Source organism: Daphnia carinata, unplaced genomic scaffold, assembly GCF_022539665.2.
Source record: "Daphnia carinata strain CSIRO-1 unplaced genomic scaffold, CSIRO_AGI_Dcar_HiC_V3 NW_026453108.1, whole genome shotgun sequence".
Taxonomy (NCBI): Eukaryota; Metazoa; Arthropoda; class Branchiopoda; order Diplostraca; family Daphniidae; genus Daphnia; species Daphnia carinata.
In genome coordinates this window covers 6771-24077 of record NW_026712536.1, presented here as the reverse complement: position 1 = coordinate 24077, position 17307 = coordinate 6771, and the positions used below count along the sequence as shown (strand labels likewise).

Sequence of the window (17307 nt, the reverse complement as noted above, 5' to 3'; positions counted from 1 at the left end):
AGAAATTGATCAAATTTTTCGTTCCATGAACGAGAGGCTTGTTTTAAACCATAAATACTCTTTAGTAAATGACAGACATCACTTGGCCTACTTGTGTCTCCGAAACCCTCGGGCTGCTCCATGTACAGTTCTTCCTTGAGGTCACCGTGAAGAAAAGCCGTCTTCACATCAAGTTGAAGGATTTCAAGATTTTTTGCTGCTGCAATAGAAATTACCATCCGAAGTGACTCATGGCGAACCACAGGAGCATAAGTCTCATTGTAGTCAATGCCCTCTTACTGGGAGAAACCTTTGGCAACCAAGCGTGCCTTGAAACGTTGGATTTGTCCATCCGTAGAGTACTTTACTTTGTACACCCATTTGTTCTTGATTGGCTTCCTCTCTGGTGGTAGGCTGGTCATCCTCCAGGTGTTGTTGATTTTTAGTAAGTTGAGTTCTTCCTGCATTGCAATTTTCCATTGATTTGCTTGAGGGCCGTTCATTGCTTCTTCGTACGTTTGTGGTTCATCAAGGACTTGTGGGACATGCTGATCAAAACTTAGAAAATTTGTATCTTGTATCAGTCTTTGTGGTTTTTTGATGATCCGTGTAGATTGACGTGTTCTAGTTTCGTTGTCTGGTGTATCAGTACTTTCAAAGCCATGAAAAGGTTCTTCGTGTTCATTGGCATCTTCTGTTGTTTCAACATTATCAAGAGTCTCCCCAGGCAGAGAGTTGAACTCGGCGGCACGTCCAGTGGACACTTGCAAATCCCCGCCCACTTCAAACTCAACTGGGGTGATTGGATCGCTAAAACTCTCAGTACCGCTTCTTTGTTTTGAACTCAATTGTTCGTCAAATCGTACATCTCGTCCGATCTTAACTTTACGATTAACTGGATCCCACAAGCGAAAGCCTTTTTGCGTATCTGCATAACCAACAAAACAACACTTGAGACTCTTGGATTCAAACTTGGAACGTTCTTCTTTAGGCACATGTAAATATGCATCACATCCAAAAACTCTAAGATGGGAGAGATCCGGTTTGCTGTTGAACCAATGTTCATAAGGTGTCTTGTTAGGAGTAGCTTTAGATGGGACACGGTTGAGAATTCCCTCAACCAGCGATAATTGGCGCAATTGACTGCTTCATCTCGTGCAACCACATTTCTCGTGGCAAATTACATGTCATGCAACATACTTCTTTGACAGATTCAACTACTGTCTGATTCTCTCTCTCCGAGACTCCGTTTTGTTCCGGATGTTCTTGCAAGCAGAAAGTGCTTGGTCTCATGCCGAATTCCATTTTCTTTAAGCCAGGTATCCAAGCTCTTTCAGGGATGACTGCATATACTCTCCACCATTATCAGCATCTCGTCTTCCTTGATAATGTCACGACAGGATAGCCAGTAATTTCCAGAAGATTTGTTTCTTCTTGATTTTTCCTTCTGGTTTCGCGAGAAAAGAGCTGAATCACTTTTGTCAAGTTCTTGAAACTGATGAAGAGTTTCTTCCGCTTTAAGTCTTGATGTTAATAATGCAACTGTTTTCTTGTTGCTTTCAACATTGTTCCATGCAGAATGAGCATAACTCAATGGTGGCAAAGTCAATAATCATTACTTGTTCTGGTGGCAATGATAACAAAATTGTTTCATTTTGACTGGTAACGTTACCACCTCTTTATATTCATATTGAACTTGGTGTGATTGGACCACAATCGTCCACATTTCATGAGCAGTTATCTTAATCTCTTTGTGCAATTCTTCAATGGTGGAGACAATGAAGCGGGAATTGTCCTTCTTGTTCCACAACATGATTTCTTTGTCTCGTGCAGCAATCAGAACTGCATCATGCCAGCAGGCAAAGGTGCTGGTTTGTTGACTTACCAAGCACAATATCACACAACTCATGTTGCCCTAGAATGAGGGTTATTTGAAACTTCCAAAATGAAAAATTTGTACCGTTAAATTTTGAAACATGAGACACATCTTTTGAAGAAAACACTCCAGTTGCCATTTTTCTGTGAATAATATTTCTTAGTAGCTCTGTAGGTTAATTGACAGTAAAATCGATGTTGGAATATTAAATTGAATACTATGACAACTGAGTTTTGTATTTCCACGTGATGTTAATCACACATTAAAACATTCCCTCAACCAGAGGTTTGCGACAATAATTGATATATAACTCCTAAATATTTGCTAGGTCCTGCTGAGGTTGACATAGTAAAAATGTTGTATACAAAACTTTCTGACTCACAGGGATGTGTTGGTGTACTACTAGTTAATACAGGTTTGTCAAATGAACTAGAATAAAAATTGAAAATAATTTTGAACTTTGATAGTTCAATTTATTTAGGAGATAGGCCCTTGTAATATACGTTGTCTTACCAATACCTAGTCTTGGTTACAAGTTGTGTTTCTGTTGGGTAGATTGGGGAATCTGAAGTTTTTCGCATCAATCAAACAACTTTTATACCTTTGAAGGGGCCACAGACAGTAGAAGAAGAAAGAGTGACCGAGCTTTTGGAAGCTGTTTAACTCTGGAACATTCTATTTCCTCTAGTCATCTGGTGAAGACCCAATTGATGCTACATTATGCACCCAAAAGCTTCAGCAAAATCGTGGAACAGACAACAGATCTACCTATTCTTCTGGAATAGGTAGATATTCCCTATAGGCTGGTTCACTGTACAATTATAATTTAAAAAATGATCCTCTAAAATTGGCAGGCTTTTGCACTTACCATTGCAACACTATGGAATTGATTTTTCTCACTGGCTGTTACGAGTTACATGTGGCAGTGTTGAAATCCGTACGTTGAAACCAGGAGTTCAAGTAGGGTCGCACAAAGTGAGATTCTCACGCGGCCCCGAGGCCTCTTCACCAGCTCTAGAACGCCATTTGAAGCTCATGCAAGAGCGTTATCATGACACAGCTACCGTGAATCTACTCGGTCTCTACATGGTCGGTGCAAAAGAAGGGGAAGCTTCACTTAGTCAACTCTTCCAAGCTGACCAGAAACGCTGTTATGAGTCGATGCCTCATACCATGTTCGACTATCACCAAGAATGCAGAGGTGGAAACCTCCAGAATCACGCAAAATTCAAACAAAGTCTGCAGCCTATCTTTGAGCGCCATTCGTTCTTCTTATTCAAGAATCAGCAAGTTTTATCTCAACAAAAAGGAGTTATCCCAACCAACTGCCTCGACTGTCTTGACCGAACAAACTGGTAAAAATTACAAATTTGAACGGTAATTTGAACGTGATTCGATTTTTCGAATATTGTTACAAGCTTGTAAATAGTGCGCAGAATTCATCGGCTTAGAGATCTTAGTGCTTCAATTGGATGCTCCAGAACCTCAAACGAAACCCAACAACAACACAAAGTTCGCGCTATTTTTCCGGTCAACGTGGGTGAACAGCGGAAACAAAATCTGTAAAATCTACCCTGGAACCGGAGTTATCGGTTATAAAAGTGACTGTTTGTGTTAGCTGCTTTTAGCTTCTACTTAACAACCATGGTATTATTTTAACAGGGTGGACCAAAGACTATGGATGGCAGCGAGCAGTGAGAACGCCAAAGCCTAGGCAACTGAGCTACAAAAGGTTTTAGTTGACATCAAATCAACCAATTAGACATTCAGTAATGTGTGAATGATTTCGTTCAAGGTGCTTTCACGGGATCGCCCATTCGCGTTACTGACCTATGTTCAACTTGTTGGCGTATGTCGCTACGTTTTTATTCGGCACGAATTAGCGGTTGACGTGTGAGACGTGGCCACAGAGTCAGTCAAAACCGGGCTTGGTGGTGCAATGGGAAATAAAAGTGGCGTACCTATCCGCTTTTTGCTGCGCAACACTTCGCTGTGTTTTATCTGCAGCCACTTTGCCGGTGGCCAATCTCAGTGGGTTGAGCGCAATGCTGACTACGCAAGGTCACGCGACGCATCTCTCTCCATCATGGAAGCAAAGTGGAGCAGCAGATTTCGTTTTAAAAAATTCAACAAGCGCAAGGCATTCGTGAATTACGTTGAATGTGAATTCAGCTTTCGCCAATGCACAAATACTATCCTTTCTCTCACGATTATGACACCCCGGCATGAATAGATCGTGTACTGTTACGCGAACGACGTGATCATGGTCAAAAACCAAGGATGAACTGCCTGTTACGGTTGTGCAGAACTAAAACAGAGTGATGATAGGCCTGTGATGGCCTTCATAGACATAGAAATTCTTGCTACACGCATAGAAAAAACTCTATGGGTCTTGGAAGACGTGGTTGGGAGGCTCTGACCCGATTGCGGGTGCGTGTGCTAGTGAACAGACGTCATGGTGCCTCGATGAAAATACACTTCACGAGAATATTCGGAAAATCCTGATTAAATTTTGCGGTACCGTCACCGACGGTATTCAGGTAACAAAATTTGACGCCGTTTTTTTTTATAAGAGTTTTACAGGAAACTAACGGTCTAGTTTTCATAAATCAGTGATGTAAATTACTTGAGCTCGACCGCGCCCCTCGCAGCGGCTGAATGAAGCAGCCTGTTGCGCCCATTAAGGGGTCGAGAGGCGGAACGCACGTGGAACTTGCTTTCCATCGTCCTCGCGAAATGTTCAAACGCCATGACCGCAATGCTGTTCCACTTTTAGAGGTTTTAACGGAAGAGATCATGTCGTGCGAACAGGTAGAGATAAACAATTAACAGCAATAGGTACAAAGTGTTTGTTAAATTCACCTTTTTTTATATTTTGCCCCAGAGATAAAATATTTGATATTTTTCATTCAATTTTATGCGATTGATCAAGAACATCATTAAGTGATTGTCCTCAAATGAAATCTAATCGTGTAAAGAAAGCAGATTGCTTAACAGGACTACTACGTACGCAGAGTTTATCCATCAAGCCTGAACCACAAAAAAATGACAGGCGTACTTCAATCTGGTAGAATGATACAATTTATCATAATAGAGAGTACAGGAAAATGCATAATCCGTAATAGTCCTTGACTTTAGTTCTAGCAATGGAAGTAGTGAATTCAAATCAATTACGGCTTATGGTGAATTCATCGTCATTGCGAAACTACGTGTTCTCGAGTACGGCGAGGGATTACGTTAGTTACCCAACGTTATTGTTGAAAAATTTTCCTTGTGACATGTACCACTAGGCGTCTATTAAAAATAAGGTAGCGAAAATAATGTCTAACTAGCGTGGCGTAACAGAAATTGCGACTCAGGTATGGAAGAAATGTTTCCTGGTATCATATTGGGGCACTCGGTGTCGTTTCTTTTGCCTTTTAGCTTTCCCGGTTGTTTTTTCTTTTTGTCCGTGGCTTGTGGGTCGTTTGTTTGCTTTGCTTCGAGACAATGTGAATATGTGCGAAATGGGCACTTGCGTGACAGGAAAAGATCGTCAATGGAGTTGGCATAGTATAATCTGATACCTTTGCACGGAAGGCAGCGCTCCACGGCCTGTAACTGTGGTATTACCGATCGGCACTGGTACGACGTTTATATTGTTTGTCTTTCCTAATTTTGTATCACAAGGTACAAGGAAACCGTCTTAGATAATAAAATGAAATCTATTGCATCCATTTAAGTTAAAAATTCCAAACACAAACTTATCGTATTGATTGTTTCTTATACGGTACCAAGTTATACAGATAAGATGATCAATTCGCCTTCAGTTCCTTCTGTTACAACGTTCTGAGCAGTTTCGATTAGAAATAAGTGGGACGTAGTGAGTCAAGCATCGTCGTCCAGCTAACGCACGTCAGACCCTCAATGGCACAACTGTACCATCAAACTTGACAGGAAACTCAACAAGTAGTAACATCCCAATAGTAAACCCGGTGCTGTTATGTGCGAGCAGCACGGGCCGATGTCCGTTCCGACAACGTCACACCGGTGGTCAAGTTCCGCGTATACGGTAAATTATTGCGTACAGTATAAAAATACGCAGTGTTTTTTGTTGGATGCGGTTTTTGTCTTGCCTTTACTCGTCCATGCCAACCTGAAGTTCGTCACTGGTGAATGCGATACACTCACGCCTGGCGTTGCTGTGTCGGTTTTGTATCGCTATAATGCCCACCTGACTGGTAGATGTTACGAGAAACCCTATATCCTATCATGTACCCCCATCTAGTGTCCCGATTCCACCTCCCCTTGTTAGATGGCAGACCGAAAGGTATGCGACGGGTCGTCTGCTGTCAATCATGAAAAGCAGTTAGTTACCTCGCCGTCTACCAAGTGGTCCTAAGAAGGAGCTCCGCATATTGCTGGCTTCCCTTCGCGTAACCCCTAAGTGAATTGTGTTGTACCCCAATTGTGTAGTAAATATACTTGTCCCGTATATCCATCGGATTATTTCATCTTCGTCTTCCCCGCTATTCGCCGCATCATCCACTGCTTCTCACGGTCTGGGTCCGACGCCGGTAACATCCATAACAATTGGTGTCAGAAGAGGGATTGAGGAGGATTGAAGATCGAGGATATTCATCTCCGCCAGGCCATCGAACAACTTTAAAAAAAAAGGTGCCTGCAACGGACCCGCGTACCGCCCACGTGAGAAGGAAAATTTTCGCGTACCTGGCCGCCGCCATTGTGGATGGTCCTTACCTGCGCCGAAGGGGAGTGGATCCCATCCCGCCGCGACGTCTTTGTTAAAGGGTGGAGGAACGGTACAGGTAAGTATTTCAACCCTTGTTACCTATAGCCACGGGCTATTAAATAAACAACTCCAGCGCATGATTTTGGTTTGTACTGTGTGTAGTTAGGAATTGTATCTTTTTTGCGGTGTGCCTTTTGTCCGCCCCGCTTTGTCTTGCACGTTCCGCCTTTTTTTTTTTTTTTTTCTTTTTTTTTTGGGACGCCTCATACGTTTTTTTTTGTCACGTGTGATATTTTGTTTTTTCTTCTTTTTTTCCCCTTAGCGATCGGATTTACGGTGAGGAAGTGTTTTTTTTTCTTTTCTACTTTTTTTTCGCGTGGACAAGGAAAAGATTTTTGGGTGCGAATTACGCTGTGAGACCTCGCTCGGCTTCTCACTTTTCCTTTTTTGGTTTTGACGGCGTTTTGTGTTTTTTTTGTGATTTTTTCCCCTCTCACCCACAGAGGATATTTTTTTGTTGTACTTTTTTGTTATGGTGTTGCGTTTTTTTTTTGGCTCGCCATTTTGGTTGCGTTCAACAACTTTTTTTTTTGGCTTTTGCTTTGTTTTGTCGACCTTCTGATCTTGGTCGAGGTGTCTTAGTATGAACGTACTTATTTGTTTTTTTTCTCTGCTCTTTTGTTGTTGTTTTTTTCTTCTCATTTTTCGGGCCTTCTTTTTGTTTTCTTTGCCTTTCGCGCATGTTTTTTTTTTTTTCTATTTTTGTTTTGGTATTTTCGAATTTTCGTACGGTTGGTTCTGCATGTCGGATTTGAATCCCGGCGTCCCAGATCCCTTTTTTGGCTTCGAAACACAGTACTACCTGCGGAATCAGAGGGGAAAAGCTCGTCAAACAACAGCAAGAGCCCGTATTGTTCGTCCGGTGCCGCGTTCACCTGCGACGAAAACGAGCTGTCCGAAGTTGGAGTTTGTACTGGCGGCAGAAGCATCTCCATCAACAGACATGGCAGACAATAACGAGCTAATCGTGGCATTGAATAGGTTTGCTGAAGTAGCAGCGGCTGACGGTGCGGCGAGGCAAAATCAGGTTGCCCAACTCGTCGAAATGATTAACGTGCAACAACTACAGAACAACGAAGCTATCCAAGCACTTGCTGCCGCTTTGCCAGCTGCCCAGACAGTCCGTCCGTCGACGATTGCTGTCAGTTCTATACCACGCTTCTCGGGTGCTGTTGGCGAAGATGCGCAAGGGTTTATTGACCATGTGGAACGCGTTGGTGGGTTAGAGGATTGGACAGAGGAAAATCGACTTTTGGTTGCTGTGACACGTCTCGAGGGCACTGCCTCTCAATGGCACGTGCAAACGGGACACCATCACGCTACATGGGCTTTTTGGTCAGCCACATTAGTGACAAACTTTGCTCGAGCGCTTTCGTTTTTGGAGTGGAGTTCGCTCGTAGAGTCTAGGGTACAAAAACCAGGGGAATCTTGCCTTGAATACGGGTTGGACAAGCGACGATTGTGCCTTCGTTGTCCCGTCCCGTTACCGGAGGCTGACATCATCAAGATGTTGCTGAGAGGTCTCGCGAACCCCATTCACGTCGCAGCCTTAACTTCTCCCTTACCGGTAGACTTTATGGCCTTCTTGACGCGACTCAGAGACTTGGAGGAACTTGGGTTAACGCCTCCAGTGCCCAGCGTGCCAGCGTCTACAAATGCACATACATTACAACCAACGCCCCCTGTTTTAACAGCCACTCAGTCAACTGTCCCTGCGCCAGCAACACAGGATTTGACCACACTCTTTCAAAGTCTACGAGACCGCTTGGTCAACCAAATTTCATCGTCGCTATCACGACTCCCTGTTAATCCGCGGACCTAGAGTGCTCCGCGGAAAGATTGTGTGGATATCGCTAGGAGGCCGGCAAAAGAGGGCCCGCGCAAAGATTGTGCTATTCGTGCAATCGACACGGCCATATCGCTAGGGACTGTCCGGCAAAAAACGACGGGGTATCTTCGAGGACAATGGCGCCCTTAAAAGGTTTTTTTGTCTGAAAGTCGTCCAGCCCTGCCTCTTATCAAGGTCTGGGTAGAAAACGTTGGGGAAGTTACGGCACTCGTCGACTCGGGGGCTAGCGTTAGTGCGGTACGGCTAAGCGTCGTGCGGAAATTTATGGACCCTCATCGGAAGGCCACGAAAATTAAACTGAGAGGCGTCGACAACAAGCTAGTGCGAGTAGAGGGAGCACTACCGTTGAACGTTAAGTGGAAGCACAATTTTGTCAAACTCAAGTCCGTCACCGTACTAAGGACCGCTCCATTCGCGTTAATCTTGGGTAGTGGAAAGTAAAACCAGCATTGTAGTAAGGGAAGGGAGAATTGAATTAGTCGGGGAAGGGTTAGTTGAGGAGAAAAATAAGGGTGTAGTGGCGAAGGAAAGTAGGGAGTTAGATCAAGTAAGGGGGAGATTAACGTAACGGGAAAGGTGTAAGGGGGAGGAAATAGGGTTAATTGAGAGAAATTTAAATAAACGGTACAGGGAAATCGAAGAGGGCGAAGGAAAGAGGGTAGAGGAAGTTTTGACGAAGGAGAAAAAGATAGTGCGATGGGCGGAAGAGGTGCACATAATTAACGAGGAAAGCCGCAGGGAGGAAACATTTTTGGATGAAGAGGGGAGTAATGAAGAAGATTTTGACGTAAGCGACGGTCTGATAGAGTCTTTCGCGGAGGAATCGCCTTCGAAACGACGTGGATGGATGCCAGTTAAGGCAGATGGACATCAGGTAGTTCCGCCCAACTCGCTAGTCTTTGTGAAGTGAAGATTATCGTCAAATGTCTCTGGTACGGCTTTTGTTAAGTTCAATTGTTTTTCGAAGCCGGGGAAGGAGTGGGTGATACCAGCCAGTGTCGTGACGGTAAATAGAGGACTGACGGAGATACCCCTTGTAAATTATTCCCCTGTAGAGTTGAAACTAAGACGACGTCATTTCTTTTGTGCCGTTTAAGTCAACGACGACGCCGTTTTGTCTACTTTGACAGACGGGGCCTCTGAGATCAGTGCCACCGTTCTTCCAGCACATGATGAAGCCAAATTCACCACTCAAGTTAAAATTGGGGAGGGACTCGACTCTGGTCAACGAGAAAAACTTCTGGGTATGCTTGGACGCCGACGAAAATGCTTCCCGACGTCAAAAAGGGAAATTGGGCAAACCACCGAAGTTGAGCACCATATTGACACGGGGAATGCTTGTCCGGTGAAGTCTGCGCCATACAGGGTGTCAGCATTCGACCGTCAGATTATTGCGGGAAAGATTGAAGAGATGTTAGAAGACGGTGTTGTCGAAGAATCTTTTAGCCCGTGGAGTTCGCCCGTCGTTTTAGTTCGTAAAGCAAAATGTGGTGACTATCGTTTTTGTATTGATTTTAGACGTCTAAATGCGGTAACGAAACGTGATGTTTATCCGTTACCTCGCACTGACGATGTTTTGGACAGGCTAGCAGGTGCGCAATTTTTTTCTTGTTTGGATTTGGCCAGTGGATATTGGCAGGTGCCTGTAGCGTTGGAAGATCGGGAGAGGACAGCATTTGTAACCCCAGACGGTCTTTATCAGTTTACACGTCTGCCGTTCGGGTTGAGCAATGCTCCGGCGACGTTCCAACGTTTAATGGATAGGGTTTTGGCTGGCTTAAAATGGCATATGTGTCTTGTTTACTTAGACGACATCTTGGTGTTTGGCCGATCTTTTGACGAGCACTTGGCACGCCTAGAGTTGGTGTTATCTGCTCTAGAGCGAGCAAATTTGACTCTGAACATTGACAAATGCGTTTTCGGCGCCAACAAGGTGTCCCACCTAGGACACGTAATCGATGCAGAAGGCATTCACCCGGAAGGCGAGAAAGTGCGCGCTTTGACTTCCATGCCTGTTACAAATTTAAAATCACTACGAGGTTTTCTTGGACTTGCGTCGTACTATCGGCGTTTTGTCCCTGATTTTGCGTCATTGGCTCACCCTTTGCACGCGCTCCTCAAAAATAATGCTGTTTGGCAATGGACGGAACGTCACGAAGTAAAGATCAGTATTGTAGAGCGTCTTACGACTGCTCCTGTTCTGGCTCATTTCGATGACGCTCTGGAAGTTACCATTCAGACTGACGCAAGTCAAACTGGTCTTGGAGCAGTGTTGACGCAAGATGCTGGTGAAGGACATCGACCTGTGACTTTCATCAGCAAAAGGCTGTCGGACACCGAAACACGATATCACGCCAATGAATTGGAATGTTTGGCGGTGGTGTGGGCACTCAAGAAATTGCGTACCTACGTTTATGGGAGACATTTTTTTGTTAAGACGGATAGTTCAGCCGTCAAGTGGATGATGGGAAAAAGGGACTTAAAGGGGAAGTTTGCTAGGTGGGTGCTTGATTTGCAGGAGTTTACCTTCACGATAGAGCACGTGAAAGGTACGGATAATATTGTTGCGGACACACTGTCCAGGAACCCTGCCGACGGCATTGTTTCTAGGCCAGATGATGGTCTAGCAGTCACTGTAAGGGAACCCGAAGTCGGTTATGCCTCAAAAGAGCTCGCCCTCTTGCAACAACAAGACGGCCAGCTACGGAAAATATTTGTAGCATTAGACATCCTTACGCCCTGTACAATTTCCCAAGTTTTTGTCATCCGTAGTAAAATTCTGTATAAAAAAACATACATTCTGGCAGGAAGTTGCTACTCGTTATTCCCTCTATCCTTCGTAGAAAAATCTTGGAAGCATGTCATGATTCTCCTTCATCTCGACATCAGGGTGTGGAGAGAACTCTTTTTAAAATTAAAAGTCGATTTTGGTGGCCACGGCTGGATAGGAGCGTAAAAATTTTTGTACAATCTTGTTCTTTTTGCCAAACACACAAACACGCAATTGGTCAGGTGGTTGGCCGGCTCAAGCCCATCGTACCACCGTCTTCTCCGTTCCAGCTGATCGGAATTGATCACTTGGGCCCGTTTAAGGTAACTGCTTCTGGCCATCGTCATATAATTGTCTCCATAGACTATTTGTCGAAGTGGGTCGAGGTTGCTGCTGTTCCTGACACGTCGATAAAATTTGTTACGTCGTTCCTCGAGACGAACATTATCTTTCGCCACGGTACACCACAACGTATTATTAGCGACCAGGGATCAGCCTTTACGTCTCAGATGTTTGCCGAGTGGGTAACGCGCTGGCATATTAAACACATTTTGGCCACTGCAGACCATCCGGAGACTAATGGATTAGTGAAACGAGTTAATCCTACATTAACCCTTGCATTATGCGCCTTCGTCAACGCCGAACATACGGACTGGGACTTACATTTAGCAGCCGCAACGTACGCTATTAATACTGCCCGCCAAGCCACAACCGAGGTAACGCCGTTTGAATTAGTGAATGGTCGTCCACCAGTCCTGGCCATAGAGAATCTCTTTCCTTGGCCAGAGAACGAACAAGAACCACATACCACTTTTTTGTCACGCGTTTCGGAATTGAGGTCGTCAGCTCGTTAGCGCATTGTGGAAAAACAGCGGAAAAGCAAGGAAAGAAAAGATCGAGTTCGGAAGCCGGAATCCGAGCTTCTCCATGGTGACCTTGTTCTAGTTCGACGGAAGCCTAGAAAGAAAAATTCCACCAAAAAATTTCTTCCTAAATTTGTGGGGTCATTCCAGGTGGTGCGGAAGCTATCACAAACAATCTACCTAGTCGAAGATCTGCCCGCGCAACGGAAGAAATCATCGTACAGGCGTTTTAACGTCCACGTCTGCCAGATTCGTCGCTTCCATGGTCGGTCGGATGTGGAGTGGGCCGCTTCGGAAAATGTGGCAGTCGACGAGTCTTCATCTTCGTCATCTTCGAGCGACGCATCTTCGTCCGAGTCGGAAGAGCTGCCACAAGAAGACAGGCCAACAACAACTACTAGAGCTAGGAGACGGACAAAAAGGCCTGCGTGGATGAAAGACTACCACACATAACACGTACACGCTCTTCTTTCTCTATCGTGTTCGTTTTTGGGGTGGAGTTATTGGTTTTGTTACAGTGTTTTTTTGTTTTTTTTTGTTTTTTTTTTTGGGGGGGGGGGTGATGATGTCATTTGATGTTTTGTTTTTCTTTTGTTTTGATAAATCGTTGTTTGTTTTCTTTTTTTTTCTCTTTCTTCTTTATGCCGGGGATGTTATTTGTTATTTATTATTTTTTTGCTTTCGTAAATCGCCGTCATTTGGGTGGGTGTAAAGAGCCGTGAGCCTCAGGGAGAATTTTTTTTTTCTTTCATTCTCTCGTACTTTTTTTCTCTTCTTCAGTAGTCAGTAGTGTTTTTCCTTTTTGTTTTCTTTTTGGTTTATCTTCTTTTCTTCGGGGCCATTTCGAAGTTCCAGAAAACCCTCTGTGTTTTATTTGTGTTTTTCACGTGGAACTTCGAGTCAGGAAGAGCCGAATATTACGAGAAACCCTATATCCTATCATGTACCCCCATCTAGTGTCCCGATTCCACCTCCCCTTGTTAGATGGCAGACCGAAAGGTATGCGACGGGTCATCTGCTGTCAATCATGAAAAGCAGTTAGTTAACTCGCCGTCTACCAAGTGGTCCTAAGAAGGAGCTCCGCATATTGCTGGCTTCCCTTCGCGTAACCCCTAAGTGAATTGTGTTGTACCCCAATTGTGTAGTAAATATACTTGTCCCGTATATCCATCGGATTATTTCATCTTCGTCTTCCCCGCTATTCGCCGCATCATCCACTGCTTCCCACGGTCTGGGTCCGACGCCGGCAACATCCGTAACAGTAGACAACAATCTCAACGCGCAATCCTATTGATGGCGAACATAATGGCGAAAGTAGAGGAAAACAATAAACCAACGACATTCACACAGAGAAAGTGTTTTCATCCGTTTGTTTTGGGCACCGTGTGATAATTAAATAAAAAATATTGTTTAACACTAAACCAACGAAATAAAAAAATTTTAAAATAAACTCATCAGACAAAATTGATTGCAACGGTATATGGTATCGGGTAGGTAGTCCAATATTATCAGTGATCGGCAAATCACTTGAAAAATGATTTTTAAATCAAATCAAATCACATTTCAAAAATCACTAAAAATCAAATCAAAAATCAATCATTTTTCTAGAATTTTTTTCAAATCAAATCAAAATCAAATCAAAATCAAATCTTTTAGTCATGTAGAAGAAGTAGTGAATAAATAAGCAGAAACACTTTGAATTTGTAAATTTCCTAGAGTTTTTTGGCTATTTTCAGCAAAATCATGTACTCTAACAATTTGTCTCTCAGCCGGCTTCTTCTTGCGGTTAACACCAATGAAGCAATGCTGAAGAGACGTTCTACAGGGGCACTGGAAGGTACAGCAGTATTGTACTTAATAAAAATAGATTTAATTAATGGATTCCTGTCTAACATTGACAAACTAGTGTCTTTGTCAGACAAATATAGATCAATCTCATCTTTAGTTGGGGAGGTCTCATCATCAGTAAAGCTATAGGGATCGTTATTTGAGGACAAAGAAGCAGAAGGGACAACACGTTTAGAAAAACTATTAATTCTAGAATTTAATCTACTTCGGGCGTGTTCCCTATCATCTTTAGATGACATCCAGGTAAACTTGAATTTAGGATGGGAGACGGATGCCAATATGTAGTCATCCTTAGTGAAAAGAGCACCAAATATAAAGTAGGCAATACATTACATGGTCAGTAGGCTACTAATTTAGCAATACTAGTTACCTTTGCTCAAGTTTCTCAAGTAATTTGTCGCGGATTAAATTGCCCTTTTCCAGCACTAAGCCTTCAAGCTTAACTCGTATTTTGGTTAGCGTCGGCAAAACATGGCACAAGAAACAGTTGTCCTCACCCTGAAGAAGATCCAGATAAATTGAAATAGGCTGCATTATTGCAACATATTCAAATAGGTATTCAAGATCTTCTTCGTTTATAGATGGGATGGCAAGCTGTTCGCATAAGGAAATCAGGAGTTTATGGTCAAGGTTTAGTACCACAGCCAAAGAATCGAACAAAGAATTCCACCTCGTTGGGCAAGGAGTTGGGAGATAACGACCTATATGGTGGCAAACCGAACGATTTCGAGAGATGAAAATTATACTGTTATATGATTGTGACACAATAATTGTACCTAGTATTTGTTTTGCCAGATCACTAGCTTTGGTACTTCTGCCACACTTGTTCCATAGATCTGTAACTCTTTTCAAAGCTCGATTGAAAAAAACCTTAAAAGACGAGTTAGATTTTAAGATAGCTTCCATATCGGTTGTTGCCAATAAGTTTAAAGTATGAGCTGCGCAACGAATATGAGCCGGTAGCCAAATGTTTCTGTCTTCATCGTCGTCACAAACAGTAGAACTTAGAAGCTCGTAAGAATCAATTTCTTCAATATTGTCATTCACTGACACGCTATCGACTTCCTCTCCAGCTAATTGGGATAGAATTTCTTCTGGAATTTCTTCCTTGTCTCTGTCTGTTTCTATAGTTTCAACACAAACATTAGAACTGATTTCTTGGCTATTGTTTTCATCAGCAGAAGCCATGGAGGGAGAGGCAAAATAAACCCGCATAGCTTTGACGAAATTAGACCCATTGTCTGTGACAATATGTTGGACTTTTCCTGCAAGTTCGTAGTCGAGAATGATGGAATGGATGAAATTTGCGATTTTGTCATACGTATGACTTCCTATAAGTAAAAGTAAGTTATGGAAAAAAATCATGACATAATGTATATAATGTATAAAGTAATACCTATGAATCTCTTTAAACCGATTGCTGCTGAGTGGCGCTTTAATGTAATTCCATCTAGCCAATGGGCAGTCACACCCAGAAAACTTCTGCGCCTCGAACTCCAAATATCGGTAGTCAAAGAAACAACAGCTACTTTGCTAAATGTAGCCTTTAAATTGCTATGAAATTTTGCGAAATCTTTAGCGATCAAAGAGCAAAGAGTTTTGGACGAGAACAAAATAGTTTTTGAATTTAAGGCCTGCAACATCTTTTTGAAAAAATAGGAATCCAATGTTGATAAGGGTAAAGCGTCGCTATGATGTAATCTAGAATTCTTTGGTTGATTTTTTTTCTTGCTCAGTTATAAGAAGTGGAGCTCGGACAAAAAACTCACTCGCCCTAGCTTTAGCTGCAATTTTCTGGCTATCAGTAAGTTTAGTCTTGGCAGGGGTTTCTACCCGTTTTCTTTTTTCAGATTTCTCTGCTAATTTATCCTTTTCATTTTGAAGCTTGAACGTGGAATATTCAGACGGGTGGATCTAAATAGCATAGTTTAAAGAGTCAACACTTTTCGCATAAAATTGTTTGTACCTGATCGTAGTGTCTCGAAAAATTGGTATTTGCACCTCGACGCCCAGAAATCAATTTCTTACACAATCCACACTTCCCACGAATGTTTTGGTTGTAAGGGGGAGTTGAATCAGTCAAATCTTTTGGAAAAACAAACAGGGAAAAAATACCCACCTTGAACCACAAGAAAGAATTTTGAGTCGAACTATGCTCTAAGCCAACAACATTAATGTCCTCAAAATCAATTTCATCTAACGATTCGTTTGAAGCCATGTTTTTATTATCCTCACAAACACTTCAGCACTAGATACTTTACTATAAACACTATGTTCTGTTATAATCCTGTCAAAAGGGAATAAGAACAATGGCTAATGGGCCTGTACTTAAAGTAAACCTAAACACTATTTGATTTTGATTTGGAATCGATTTGTGTGAACGATAAAATCATCATCAAAATCCCCATTTTAAAAATGATTTTTAAATCAAAATCATAAAAATCCGATTTAAATCGTGATTTAAATCATTTTTTATTTAAATCGTTTATGATTTGGCGACCACTGAATATTATATATAACAGTTTCATAATCTCAGAAACCATACTTTTTTGATTGACTTTCGTCCAGGCCGTTATAAATGAGAAACCACTGAACTGGTTTGCTAGTAGGTTGCAAACACGATATCCCTCGAGTGCATATTCCTTGTATACACTCATCGAGAGAGTATCATTTTCCTTGGTGATGACTGATGGATACCCACACGGCCATTGTATAATGCTCCTGTGCTTTCGTTGCGTAGTATTTGGGAGCATCGGTGTAGTAGCTTGGAGTAGCGTATGCTGTTGTGTAATACTCGGCTTCTTCGCTGTGTAGTGCTCAGGTGCCTTGGTGGTGTCGTATAGGACGCCGGAGTGGTGTATAGTATCCAGAAGAAAACGAGCCCATTGGTCCACCCATGGACTCACCAGCCATCAAGATACAACAGCCAACAGCAGCCTTATGGCCTAGTTAGCTACAAGTGGAAAACGAATGCGATTTAATAAATGAATCAAACAAAGGGCCTTATCAAAATGGTGCAACTAATTGAAGGAAAAGTCAAAACTCTGAAAGAATCTACCACGAATTTATTAATAAAACGTGTTATTAAGTTTGAAAACGTGATACTTACCCATGATTGTAAAATAATGTAGACTTGATAGCGAACAGCTGTGTGACACTCGATATACTACCGTTGCTGTTCCATGAGCCCATTCGACGTATTCCATATTTGTTTTATCCTCATTTTATAAGAATTTTGCACCCCTAATGCACGCCACTAGCCTGTGGCATTGGTAATAAGAAATGAGGTATAATATTGTAACCCGTCCTTTAATGACGTTGTCATGTACC

General features: G+C 42.6%; 1 pseudogene; it reads left to right on the top strand.

Moving 5' to 3' along the window:
* Positions 1 to 2575: 2575 nt before the first annotated feature.
* Positions 2576 to 4606, top strand: LOC130700051 (synaptojanin-1-like; annotated as a pseudogene).
* Positions 4607 to 17307: the final 12701 nt, after the last annotated feature.